The sequence below is a fragment of the Pan paniscus genome, chromosome 18, assembly GCF_029289425.2.
Source record: "Pan paniscus chromosome 18, NHGRI_mPanPan1-v2.0_pri, whole genome shotgun sequence".
NCBI lineage: Eukaryota > Metazoa > Chordata > Mammalia > Primates > Hominidae > Pan > Pan paniscus.
This window is the reverse complement of record NC_073267.2, coordinates 83,118,168-83,131,835: the sequence shown is the minus strand read 5'-3', so window position 1 is coordinate 83,131,835 and position 13,668 is coordinate 83,118,168. Positions and strand designations below refer to the sequence as shown.

At 39.7% G+C, this 13,668-nt stretch overlaps 1 protein-coding gene across 1 annotated transcript in view; it reads right to left on the bottom strand.

Annotated features, from left to right (window-relative positions):
• Nucleotides 1–13,668, bottom strand: part of HYDIN (HYDIN axonemal central pair apparatus protein) — a 429,930-nt gene that overhangs the window by 232,374 nt on the left and 183,888 nt on the right. The window lies entirely within an intron of this gene.

The following is a 13,668-nucleotide window of genomic DNA, read 5'->3' as shown; positions in this document are numbered from 1 at the left end:
AGATTCTGAGATACCAACAGAAGGCACAATATTCTTTATGGAGTTTGAAATTTTTATTTTTTATTCTTATTTATTTTTCCTTTTTGTTTTTTTTTTTTTTTGGAGTTTGAAATTTTTAAAAGAAACGTTTTTCAAATGCAAAATTTCTAGTGTTATAGTGAGGATGAACCAATTTCATTAATACAATATAAGAAGTCATCTGGATTTCTACTAATTTATAATAATTAATAATTAGCCTCATCAGAATTTCATTAGCTAAAATTGCAAACTTATTTTGAAATACAGACATGTGTTACTTAATGACAGGGAAACATTCTAAGAAATGTGTCATTAGGTGATTTCGTTGCTGTGCGAACATTGTAGAGCGAGACAGTGGAGTCTACTACACACCTAGGCTATACGGTATAACCTGTTGCTCCTAGGCTGAAAACCCGTGCAGCATGTTTCTGTACTGAATACTGTAGGCAACTATAACACAGTAGTATTTGTATTTCTGTCTCTGTTTCTGAGCCTCATCTGCATTTTCTCTTTGTTGTTTTCTGTGCTTCATTTTTGATCCTTTCTTTTGAGCTCTCTTCCAATTCACTAGCTCTCTCTTCAGCTATGTGTAATATGCTATTAAACACATCTATTCTCTCCTTAATTTTGATTTCTGTATTTTTGAATTCAGGTGTTGGTATTTTTGATTTTTATAAGGTTTTCATCTTTTGACAACTTTTATAATTCTGACTATGACATTCAACTTACTAGCTACTACAACTAATAATTAGGGACCACTCCTCCTAGCCCCTCCAAGTCTTCTACAAATTTAATGAGCAAATTGTTTTTGGACTTTTCAAGTAAATATACCAAATACATATTCAATGGCTCTGAGGTCCAGGTGTTGTGGGAAATACATAAACACCCCGAGGAGCTGACAGCAATGACATTAGTGAGACCAATATTTCAACAACAAAAATGGAATTCAGAAGGAGGCCAGAGTGAAACTACTTCAGGGGAATCTAAAGAACAAGAGCAAAGGATGTTGAAACCCTTTGAATGTCTGACAAATGTACCACACACATTTTCTTTTCCCTCCAAATATGAAATTGGGCTTAATTATCAGGTGATGTGATTCCTAATTATATTGCACTGTATTATTAATACTATTAAAATTCTAATTTGTTTAATTGCCTATATAAACAATTATCTCAAAGTTAATAAAAAGCATCAAAGAAAAAACATCCTTTTGAATGAGGTCATGTCCTTTGCAGGGACATGGATGGAACTGGAAGCCATTATCCCCAGCAAACAAACACAGGAACATAAAACCAAACACTACATGTTCTCACTCATAAGTGGGAGCTGAACAATGAGAACACATGGACACAGGGAGGGGAACATCACACACCAGGGCGTGTCAGGGGTCGGGGGGCAGGGGGGCGGAGAGCATCAGGAAAAATAGCTAATGCATGCTGGGTTTAATACTTAGATGGTAGGTTGATAGGTGCAGCAAACTACCATGGCACACGTTTACCTATGCAACAAACCTGCACATCCTGCACAAGTACCCTAGAACTTAAAAGAAAATAAATCATTTCCCCATTTTAATTGCTTTGTCATTTAGATCAATTATGAAAGTCCTGTTTTATTTTGGGAAAGACATTACTCAGAAGTACTTATGTGGATTAATCTTTATAGAAAATATTTAGTTATTACCAATATGCACTGAGAAAAAGCTGCAAAAGAAGAGATGTGGAGAGTATTTAGATGCTTCCAGGATAATAACTGAGAGGAAAAGCCACACTCTCCAGTTCATCAGAAAAGAGTTTGATTATTCCTTCATGAATCTTCCTTGTGAATCTCCCAGGAAGCTTCATGAAGCTCCCTGAGTTTGGTACCGCAGAAGAAGCCCTCCAAAGTAACGCATACAGTAGAAAACAATGGATTTGAAAACAAATGCAAATTTTACTATTTGAGCGGGGCTCTAGAGGACATTCCAGTCTAAGATTATCCTTTCATTTAATTCTATGATATACTTCTTCTAGCAAAAGGAGAAAAAAGAGAAATGTAAAAACACATGTAGCTCTATGGGGGCTCAGGTACAATGGACTGGAAACCTCCTGACAAACTTAGGTCAGAGTTGCACTGATGATCTCTGTAAGTGACATAAACGTACATTGCAGATTGCAAGCAAGAGTTAGAGATTTCAGCCAGGCAGAATCTCACAGGGTGGCAGTGCCTTGGAATGTCACCAAAATCCTGGTCTGGCGCCACTGCAGATTAAAAAAATAGATTCAGTCAGTGGGCCCGATGGTCACTCTCTTAGGAATAGGCTCACAGGTACTTAAATAAGGAAAATCTAATATTTAAAGCAAAATGTCAATTTCCCAATTTATAATTAAGGACAAATGTAAGACAGAGCAGAAAGCTAGTTATATTTCTTCCTGGTTTGAAAATCTACATGGGAAATAAGTAAATTGCATTTTAAAATTTAAATGAATTAAATAAAGGAAAGAAGAACATTTTTCAAGGTTTTAAATTGTATATAAATGAGGATGTAGATGAATGATAATGAGGAAATTTTAATTTTTGGTATTAATGGAAACTATAGATATAACTCTAAGTCAAGAGTCCTATTATTACTCATAATCTTCAAATATGGAAAATCCCAAAAAGACATAGAAATAGAAAAAAAAAAACAATTAAACATTAAATACCACACTAGATAAAGTAGGACCTGGATGGAGATGTTTGTATCATTGTCTGTATTCAAAGGATGCGCATGAAAAAAATGCTGAATCTTGCAAGAGGCATCTATTTTTCAAAATTTTCTCGATAACTTTCCTATTCGTAGTAACTTGGTTCTAGTAGAGTACTAAAATAATCAGAAAACAGTAAACAAAGTCTCTGTCTCTCCAGAGCATTAATCTGTATTTGTTTATAATTTTGTATTAAAATATTAGTAAAAGATAATAATCCTATTAAATTTAATTTTCAGGACTGTATCTCAATTATTATTGCCAAGAGAAACTATAAGGATTGAATGTTACAATGTTCTATCCATACTTAGGTTCAAAGAAATAATTTCTGATGCATCTTCCTAATTTATCAAAAGAAACATTTTAACAGCCTTAAAGTGACAACACTAAAATCCTCTAAGACATTAATCATAGAAAATGACATAAAATATGTTCTAAAAGAGCTATAAGTGCAAATTCAATTTTCTATAGACATTTTAAAATGGATCAAGGTAGCTTCATTTCATCTTGAATTTATATTACAGTAGATAGGAATCTTTGACTTTTATCATTTTCAGTTGGCATACACAATCAAAGCAATACATGGAAATGGATTTCTCATGCTTGAGTAACCAGACGTTCTCCTTTCTTAGAACTGTTTTCCCTACTTGCTGTTTTGAAATTCTAGGCTATTATTTTAGATAAGTTTATGGTAGCTTTACAACAGAAAGACCCCTGATGCTCAATGGCTTTATACAACAGAAGCTTTTTTTGGGCCCACACGAATTCCAACTGGTGACAGGTGTGAGGATGGGCTTCTGCTCCATTTAGTCATCCAAGGGTCTCTACTAAACGGATTCTGACATATTTAACTCTTGGTTTCTAAGATATCCATATTGACATCCAGCTGGCCAGTAAGAGAAGAAAGAGAAAGGAGGGTTGTGTGCTAGGATTTTATGCACCATGCCTGGAAGTGGTGCACATCACTTCTGTTCACTTCCACTGGCCAGAACTGAGTCAATGCAGCCTAACCCCAATGGAGGTTAGGAAATGTAGTCTAGCCCTGGGTCTACAGTAAAGAGAGTTGAGTGTGCCAAGCTGCTAGCTGCTCTCTGCCAAAGTCTCCTTGTTGGTTCACTTTACTGCCACATCCTCATATCTTCCCCCAACTCTCCCAGATCTCAGATTTTGAAAGGTGAAGAGCTTACTCCATCAGAACACAGATCCTATGGGAATTGCCTTTCAGATCCTATGGGAACTGCAGGCTTAAATTTCACATCCATCTGCTTTTAGGACAAATGGAGGGGCAGCTAGAGAGAAACTAAGAAAGTTCTGGGCAAGAAGATCTCACTTTGTTGACCCTTCTTCCCAAATTGGTGGCCTGTTAGCATCCTACACAGCTTTGCTCATTTATGAGACTCAGCTTACAACGAAAACATAAACCAATGCCATTTTTGTCGTTTTATCAAAAAGCAAAATGCCTTGCAGAGAGAGTACTGTCAATGTCATCTTTCCTATTCCAATCATTTGTTTTCCTCCTCTAGCTGGTAGCACAGGCCAATCCTCTGTTCACGATGAAGTGAGGGTGTCATCAGCATAAGTGCTCTTTCAAGTCAGGGGACATTAGTTTTCAATGGATGTGTACCATTTCTCTTCTGTTTCCTGCTGACACAGGTTGGCTCTTCTGGAAAGACCTGAAGTTGTTCTTCAGGGCTGAATTGGTGAGTTTTCTGATGAAGCTTATTAATCAATGCTTGGCATAAAACCAGACAGCAAAATATATCATAGAATGCAAGACAAAGACACATTAAAATGCCAGATGTTAAGGCACTGGACTGCTCTTACCTTACACGAGTCAGCCTCGAAACTACTCTATCATCCTTGTGTCTCTTTGGTGGTTGACTTTTAGGGCTATCCTTTGCTTTTAGGGAGGGCTTGGTCATTGTGATATTTCCTGTTATTAAATGGAAAATTTGACTAAAAAAGGAAAGGATGAATGATAATCATCATAGCTATGGAGGGCATTTTGTAACTCTTTCAAAACCACAATATGGCAAAATAGCAGCTGACAGAAATAGGGTGGGAGGGAGGGCGCTGAAGGAAAGGGATGTGGGTTTGAGTCCCTGCTCTGCTGCTTTCCAGCTGTGGAACTTTGGGGATGTCTCCTAACTATGTATGCCTGGTCTCAGGTTTCTCATCTGTAGCTCAGGATATTGACTGTACCTTCCATATAGAGCTGTGGGGACGGATGAGTGAGAGAGTGCAGGTAAAATCTCAGCACAATGTTGGGCACAAAGCAAGTCCTCAAGAACGAAAGCTATCGTCATCATTTTCCCCAAATCTGAAATGCCCCACGTGACATACAATTATCAGCTCAAAACAGAAAACAAAGATGGATGCTAAGGAAGCATTTAACATACAAGACTCTTGCCAGAAAAGGAGCGGCTATGGGGTTGTGATAGGCAGAATTCTAAGTTGGCCCCCAGGATCTCCACCTCTTGGAGCACGATTATCCTCCCCCAGTTACTTAGTCAAACACAAATCCAGGTGTTGCTGTGAAGGGATTTAGCACATGTAGGTAAGGTCCCAAATCAGCTGACTTTCAGATAGGGAGATTATCCTCAGCGGTCGTGACTTAACCAGACTATACTCTTCCTGGTGAAAAGATTCCAAGCATAGAGGGCCTATGGGAGGGGCCACATGGCAAGGAACAGCGGCTCCAAAGTGGCTGAAAGCAGTCCCTGACCGAGGGCCAAGAAAAAAACTGAGGGACTCTGTCATTCAACTGCAAGGAAAAAAATTCTGCCAATGACCTGGGGGGCCCAGTAGTGGATCTTTCCCTCACCAAGACTCCCGAAAGGAATGCAGCTCGGCTAACCTTGATCTCAGCCTCTTGAGATCCTAAGGAGAGAATCCAGCCTGACTACGGCTGGACCCCTTACCCACGGAAACTGAGATCATAAGTTAGCATTGCCTTAAGCCGCTATATTTGTGATAATTTGTTACCCAGCAAGAGAAACCTAATACAGGGTTCCATCTATTTGTTCCAAAGATGATAAAAAATGAGCCTTCCTAAGCTTTCCATGAAAATGTCAGCCATAGCTGCCTTTGCTTTTTCTGCAGTCTGGGGCCAGAAAGCCAGAGTCGTTTGAGCAGCTCGTAAACAACATGTACAGGAGGTATGTGCATGCCTGCAGGGAATATGACTGTGCGAAAGATGGAATATTTGCGATCTTTTGTAATTCAGAATTCCGTGACCACTGGTGATGAGTGTTAAGCCCTCCCCTCTGAGGTTTCATATATCTAAGGATAACATTTGCCTTTTATTTGACAATACGGCAGCAGCACACTTATGCAGTGCTGAGCTCCCAAGGTAAAGCAGCCAGAGCTTTATAGGTTTCCTTATTGTGTGTTTAATATTTGCCACAAAAGGCAGAAGTGAACACCATTGTTTGCACATGTCACCGCAACAATCACCGGGAGTGTGGCTAATAACTAGGAAGCTTGAAGAAAATAGCACTGTGCACTTTTCTTCCAAATAACTCATTTGCCAGTTGAAATCTGCAAGAATCTCCTTCCATGAAATAAAGAGAGCAAATAACAATAGGAAGCAATGTGCAGAGTGAGGGATTTCTTTGGAGTTACACTATTATCTCAGCAGATGACCAGCACTATGTGGAACAAGAACAATGAAGGGTCACCAAGGCATTTCTCTTTTTTAAAAAAAATTTCTTTTGAGAAGAAGTCTCACTCTGTCACCCAGGCTAGAGTGCAGTGGCGCCATCTCGGACCACTGCAACCTCCGCCTCCTAGGTCCAAGCAATTCTCCTGCCTCAGCCTCCAGAGTAGCTGGGATTACAGGCATGTGCCGCCATGCCTGGCTTATTTTTATATTTTTTGTAGGGACAGGGTTTCATCCTGTTGGCCAGGCTGATCTGTAACTCCTGACCTCAAGTGAACTGCCCATCTCAGCCTCCCAAAGTGCTGGGATTACAGGCCCTTTCTCCTGTTCGTCTTCTAAATGGGGTCTCTGGTCACATAGTTCTTTTCCCCGAAGTGAGTCACTTTGCTGCTTAAGAAAGTTAACTGAAAATTAGGAGATGAGATGCAGAAGAAATGGTGTAGAGCTTTACACGGGAGGCAATTTAAGGTCATAATCAGAAGTGTGGGCTTGAGAGTCTCATAACCTGGTAGTCAACTATGGACTCTGCCATTCATAGCCAAGTGACCTTGCACTAATTTTAAAATCTAGGTTTCGGTTTCCTTTTATGTTAAATGTTAACTTGAAGATAAAATAAAAGGGTGCTAAGCATCTAGCACCTCGTCTATCATAGATTACATGCTCAGTCAGTGGTGATCATTACTAACGTTATTTTCCAAACTTCCCATCCAGTTCTCCTTCCTGCTGGTACCCTCCCCAGTCTACACTGTTGACAGTGATAGGGACGGGGGGCAGAGGAATTCTAGAAAAGGGTGGGTCCCTGGCGAAACCCTACCTTTAAGCTGAAAAGCCGGAACCTGTGGCCCAAAGTGAGAACTTATATCTCTGTTTTCCCACTTGAATGTTGCCTTTCCCTTAACCACCCATGGCCCCACCCCATGCCCCAGCCTGTGCCTATAAAGACTCCAGACTCAGCCAGCAGAGAGGAGAGGCAGCTGGATGTTGGGGATTACAGAGGGGACACTTTGATGGCATAACTTCAGAGAAGAAGCTGGCTGCAGATGGCCGGACTTCAGGGGAAGATCACCTACCTGCCTCATCTCCTTTTCAGCTCCCTTTCCCCCTGAGAGCCACTTTCATCGGCAATTAAATCTCCCACATTTACCATCCTTAAATTTGTTCATGTGACCTCATTTTTCCTGGCTGCAGGACCAGAGCTCGGGATCCCTGAGTGCAGATACAAAAGGCTGTCACACTGGCCCTTTGCCCTCATTGGCAGAGGGCAGCTGCCCCATGGGACAAGGCAAAGGGCCCACTGAGCTGTTAACACCTAAGGTGTCCACAGACGGCAGAGCTAAAACAGCACTGTAACACACCCTCTGGGGCTTCAGGGATTGCAGGCACTGCCCCCGCCCACCGCCACCAAGATGCTGCCACAGGGCTTGCATGTAGTTTGCTCCTGCTGGCACCCAGGAGTGCTCACTCTGGCTCCTGCACCCACTCACCTGTTCACTCCCACCTGTGAGGGGTGGAGTGCAGCAGGTCCCAGTAAGTGGAGTTTGATCTTGCTGGTGCCGATGTGGTTGGCTGGTTTCAGCACTCATGCATTCCAGTTCCCACCTCATTCGCTTGCGTGCTCCCTCCAGCAAGGTGTTGAGAGCAGCAGCAGAGTAAGGGACACACTCCCTTCGTGAGTCCCATGAAGGGGTCAGGGAAATATCCTGCTTCAACAGGTTTATCTTTCAGTGATCTGATCCTGCTGCTCTCCTGCTGGGGATTCTGCATGGCTCTCCAGTGTCTGGATCAGAGGCACTGAGTCTTTTTATCCTCTTTGAGAAAGCCAGGAACCCCTTCATCAAAAAATGCACATACCCCACCCCGCCCCACCCCCACACACAGCTTTACATACAAGTTCCAGAGCTCAGGGATCCCAGTTTTTTCTGTTTGATCCATACGTGGACTCACTTTTTATATCTGGGGAATCCATGATTTTGTGTGAATCTCGGTAGGAGGCAGGCTCTCACTGCCATTTGAGAAGTCACCCAGACTCTCTGCAAACATGGCGGCCCACAATCCAGACTGGTGTACCAGATGAGCTTCTGGTCTGGAGGATCTACTCCCAAATCTTCATAAGACTTAGGGCCCCACTGCATTTTCTAGGCTTAGTTTCCGGGACACCAGGTCATTTACCTTTCCCAAGTGTCCCAAGTGTCATCTGCATTTAAATATGCTGCTCTCAGAAAGCGTATCCCCATTTCTCTGCTTTTTTTCTCCTTGGCCTTCAAGTCTCCACTCAAATGTTCCGACCCACGAAAAACTTAAATCTGACAGAAGAATGAATCACGTCCTCCTCTGCGCTTCACATTATAACCCAGCTGTATTGTTTGTATATTTGTTTCTTTTATGAGATTATAAACTCTTTGAAGAAGGAAACTATTTTTTTTACCCTTTATCTCTCCCCTTAGTACCAGGTATAGGAAAAGGGCTCAAAAGTAGTATTTATTTGTTGGTCAGTAAATATATGGAAGGTGTCCAGCCTCACCAGTAAGCCAAATAAACACAAACTTAAATAACAACAAAATATTTTTTCATCTGTCAGACTTGGCCGAAAAAATCCACAAAAATGTTAGCAAGAATCTAGGAGTGATATTTTCCAACACTGCTAGAGGGTAGGACATAAACTGTACAAGTTCTCTGGGACAGAATTCACAAGATGTATCAAGACTTTTAGTTACATACATGTCATTTGACCCAGCAACTGCATTTCTAGAAATTTAGTCAAAGAAAACAATTACAGATGTCAGCAAAATTAAGACACAAGCATTGCTTATAGTAGTAAAAAACTGGGAACAATCTATCAGTAGGGGATTAGTTAAATCAACTGTGGTAGAGTCAAATGATGCAATAAAACTAGCCAGTAAAAATGACCTGTAGACGAATATTCATTAATAATTCATATTAAGTGACTACAATACATTGTTGAGTGAAAATAACTGGTAACAAAATAGTATTGTCCCATGGGAGGGAGTAGGAATACAGACAGACCACACACACCATAAAAAATTCAGAAGATACACACCAAAAATTTAATAGTGGTTATCTGCATGATGTGATGACAAGTGATTTTTTTTGTTATCTTTAACTTCTGTTTGTTCTATAAAGATAATGTTACTTGTGTAACAAGGAGACACACATATATATTTATTGAATAAATAACTCAACTTAAAAGGATATGGTCACTCTTTTTAGAGCTCACTTAATTTTAACTTTATTTGCTCTCTTGCTGCAGTCTCATTCCCAGTTTGTTTCTTAGAAGCTTTTAAAAAAATAAATAATACATGTAGACAGTGTAACATTCAAATGGATTCAAAGGGTGAAGAGTTTTTCTTCTGCCAGTGCATGGTCACTAGTTACCATCCCCAGAGGTAGCCATTGTTACAGTTTTCTAAGGATCCTTCCAGATATACTTTATGATCAATATTTGCATACGTTTTTTCTTACATAAATGGTGCAATACTCTACAGACTGTTTTGCACTGTGATTTAAATTTTTAAAGTTTGTATCAAAGGTATACATACACACAATTTCAAAAGCCAAATGGTTCTGGAAAAGTTATATTGTAAAAAGCAGCAGCCCTTGGAATCCACTCTCCCATCTTCCCCATTGCACGAATCCTTGCCTGTCAACACAGTCCACCACTGTCAGTTCTTTTAGCCTTTGCTTTTTGGATTTGCCTCTATATTGCTAAGTACTCTACTGCTACTTCTTAAGTTTTCAGTTTGCACATTATTCATTTATTTTTCCCCATGGTAAATAATAATAGCTTTTTTCTTGCCCACTCTCCATGTCTCTCTTTCTCTCTCTCTTTCACTTTCTTCTCTTCATCCTCCCAATATAGTTAACATTTACTTTTTGGTGAGATAGATATTTGCATTTGCACCATCATGAGTATGCAAACACTAAACTCAGCTGAGCTATAAAAAAATGGCCTATGACGACGTTTCCTTTCTTATACAACGTTCAGGTTCCCAGGAATTGTTTTCATGTGGTTTTCATGTATCTATCATGGACATCACATTCATCACAAACTCATCCCCAAACTCTCAACCAAAGAGGCAAATTGTCTCTCAATACTTTCAGAAGCATCTTCTACACAGGTTCCATCTTCTTGGAGACAAATCTCTCCTGGAGCTGCCTGTTCTCCAACTCCCATCTGGACAGGCTGCCCTCTGGGCCTGCAATGTGGCTGGCATCCTAGGACTGGCAGGCAGCAATATCCTGTGCACCCCTCAGCATTCTCTCCTGTGTTTGAGCCCCTGTTTGCTGAATCCGTGCCTTCCTAACTGTGGTACAGCACTCTTCAGCGGCCTCCTGACAAAAGGTATGTGGAGTGTAAATTTTTTGAGATTTTTTATATCTGAAATGTATTTTATCCCCAGATTTTGTTAGTCTTTTGGCTAGATGATGAATTTAAGATTAGGATTTATTTTCCTTCAGAAAGTAATTTTTTTTTTCCTCTAGTGTTTCTGTCAAGAAGTCTGATGCCACTCTGGTTCATAATTTTTTTGGTTTTGACCATGATTTTTTTTTAATCTGGAAGTTTCTGCAGCCTTCTCTTTGTGTCCAGTGTTCTGGAACTTAGTTATGGTGTGCCTCGACATGGGCCTGTTTCCATCCACCGTGCAGCATATTTGATGAACCTTCTCCATAAATTCCTTTCCTCTGTTCTGAAAACATTCCTTCAATTATTTCTTGGGTAACTTTTTCATCTGCATTTAAGAATCTGCTCTTTTGCAGCACATATTGCGTCTTAGAACTCCTGAACAAACTGCCTAATTTTCTCGTCTTTCTCCTAATCTTTTTCTTCTTTTTCTACTTTCTGATAGTTCCTCAATTTTATTTTCCAGATATTCTATCAAATTTTAAACTTCTGGCATTATATTTTTAGTATCTATGAGCTTACTTTTGTTCTTGTTCTTTTAAAAATATCATTCTGCTCTTGTTCATGGATACAAAGTCATCTTTACTTTCCTGAGATTTTTAATTATCATTTTGTTTTATTTTAAACTTTCTTCTTGTATTGTATTTATTTTCTCCAAGTTCTCATTTTTATGTTTTTGGTTTCTTTCTTCTGCATTACAGGTTTTCTTGGTGGAGCCTGGTTAAGTATTTATGTTTAAGAGTAAAGCACTAAGGCTGAGTGCAGTGGCTCATGCCTGTAATCCCAGCACTTTGGGAGGCCAAGGTGGGAGGATTATTTCAGCCCAGGAGCTCAAGACCAGCCTGGGTAAAATAGTGAGACCTCATCTAAAAAAAAAAGAAAGAAAGAAAGAAAGAAAGAGAGAGAGGAAGAGGGAGAGGTGGAGAGAGAGAGAGAAAAAGAGAGAGAGAGAAAGCAAGCAAGCAAGCAAGCAAGGAAGCCTGCCTGCCTCTGTGTGCTTGGGTGCCAGCCCACCAAAGGCCACCAGACATTTTAGATGCCCAACTAACAGTTTATTTCTGCCCTTCCTTGTGGCTGGTCAAATTGCCCACAGAAGAACCTTCCAATTTTCTGGCCATATTCTGAGAATTGGGGGAGAAGGGCGCTAGAATTGTACCTTTCAGTGTGAAGACTTTTTTGTAGTTCATTTGTTTTCATAATGGTATCCTGCCCTCAGCAGTGTCTGTGAAATCAGCTCTCAGTTTAATATTATTCCTTTTAAGGGAAAAAACCTTTTTTCCCTGATGCTTTAAGATTTACTCTTTGGTCTTCAGCATCTTTACAAGAATGTGCCTAGATGTGGTTTTGTGGTTTTATCTTGCCTGGTTTTCATAATGCATTTTGATAGCTTGGTCTCAGCCTTTATCTATTCTTCCTCATCTCGCCTCTTCTCTGGTAACTCCAGTAACCATACCCCCCATGTTTGTTTGCTTTATCATCTATTCTGTATTTCTCATCCTTTTATCTCTGCAGGTTTCATTTTGGGTAGTTTCTTCAGACCTATCTTTGACTTCCAGAAGACTCTACTCATCTGGGTCTAATATACAGTTTAATCCATCTATTGAGTCTTTAATTTCAATCATATTTTTCAGGTCTATAATTCTCATTTGTTCTTTTTTATAGTCTCCAGAACGCCATCGCATTTCTAAAATTTACTTTTTATTTCATTGAACATATTGAGCATATTTTAGTTTTCTACTAAGTTGTCTTGTCTCCTTATATGCCTGGTTATTTTAAGACTAACTATTGGATATTGTATATACAAATTGTAGAGGTATTTTGAGGCCTAGAATAAAGTTTTCTTCTTCCAGTGATGATATAGGTTTGCTTCTGGGAAAGCTGTTGGGGGAACTAGAATTTCCATCTTTCAGGCAGAGATTGGCATGATTTGAATTGAGGGTCTGTTCTAGTTTATCCTTGTTCCTAGTGTGCATCCTTTCAGAGTCCCAACCAAAAGTCCAGACATTTTACCAGAGCCCATCCTCTTCTAATTTTTATCTCCCTAGCCTGACTTGACTCCAATTTTTATCTCCCTGGACATGTAGGTCTTTAGAAAGCTACTTTTAACTTTTCAATGTCTTCTGGAGACATATAGGAAAAGCAGTCCTAAATGCTGGGCGTACATCTCTTGGTTTTTTCCTTTTGTGTTGTCACTAGCTTTGTTGCTCCCCAGTTTCTCAAACTCATGATTTTCTCATTTTGTCCAGCTTTTCTCCTTGTTCTTAGAGGGAAATAGTTTGGAATGACAGATTAAATAGAAAGGCCTTGAACCCTGATGTGCTAAGAGTCCCTTTTGGTCAAGCAATTGTTCTACTGCTTGATTTCTCTATTTGTTGAAAAAGTAGTCTGTAAAAATTATGAGGTTAATGGACTTTATTTGTTGAAAAAGTAGTCTGTAAAAATTATGAGGTTAATGGACTTTGATTATTAGGGAGGCAAGTATATCTAATTCACATTGTTTTCAAGTAATATGTACCAATAATCTTTTAGGTTACTAGCTTAGCATCCTTGAACAAAGACCATCATCTTTTGAGAGTCATCACCTTCGCAAGACTCAGTGAAAGGTGTCAGATCAAATGCAAGGCATGATGGTTAAAATAAAAGGAAAGATGGTTAAATAAAAGGAAACAGGACAGCTCCTGAGCACACAGGCATGATTTACACAGTGCTAGGAAGCATCTTTACAAACAAGTAAGCTTCAAGATAGAAAATCAGAAAGCTAATGGACCTAAATTTTCTAAATAGCAAATTATTTCTTAATAAACCCATTTTCTTTGTTATGGAAGGACATATGTACACTCATCAAT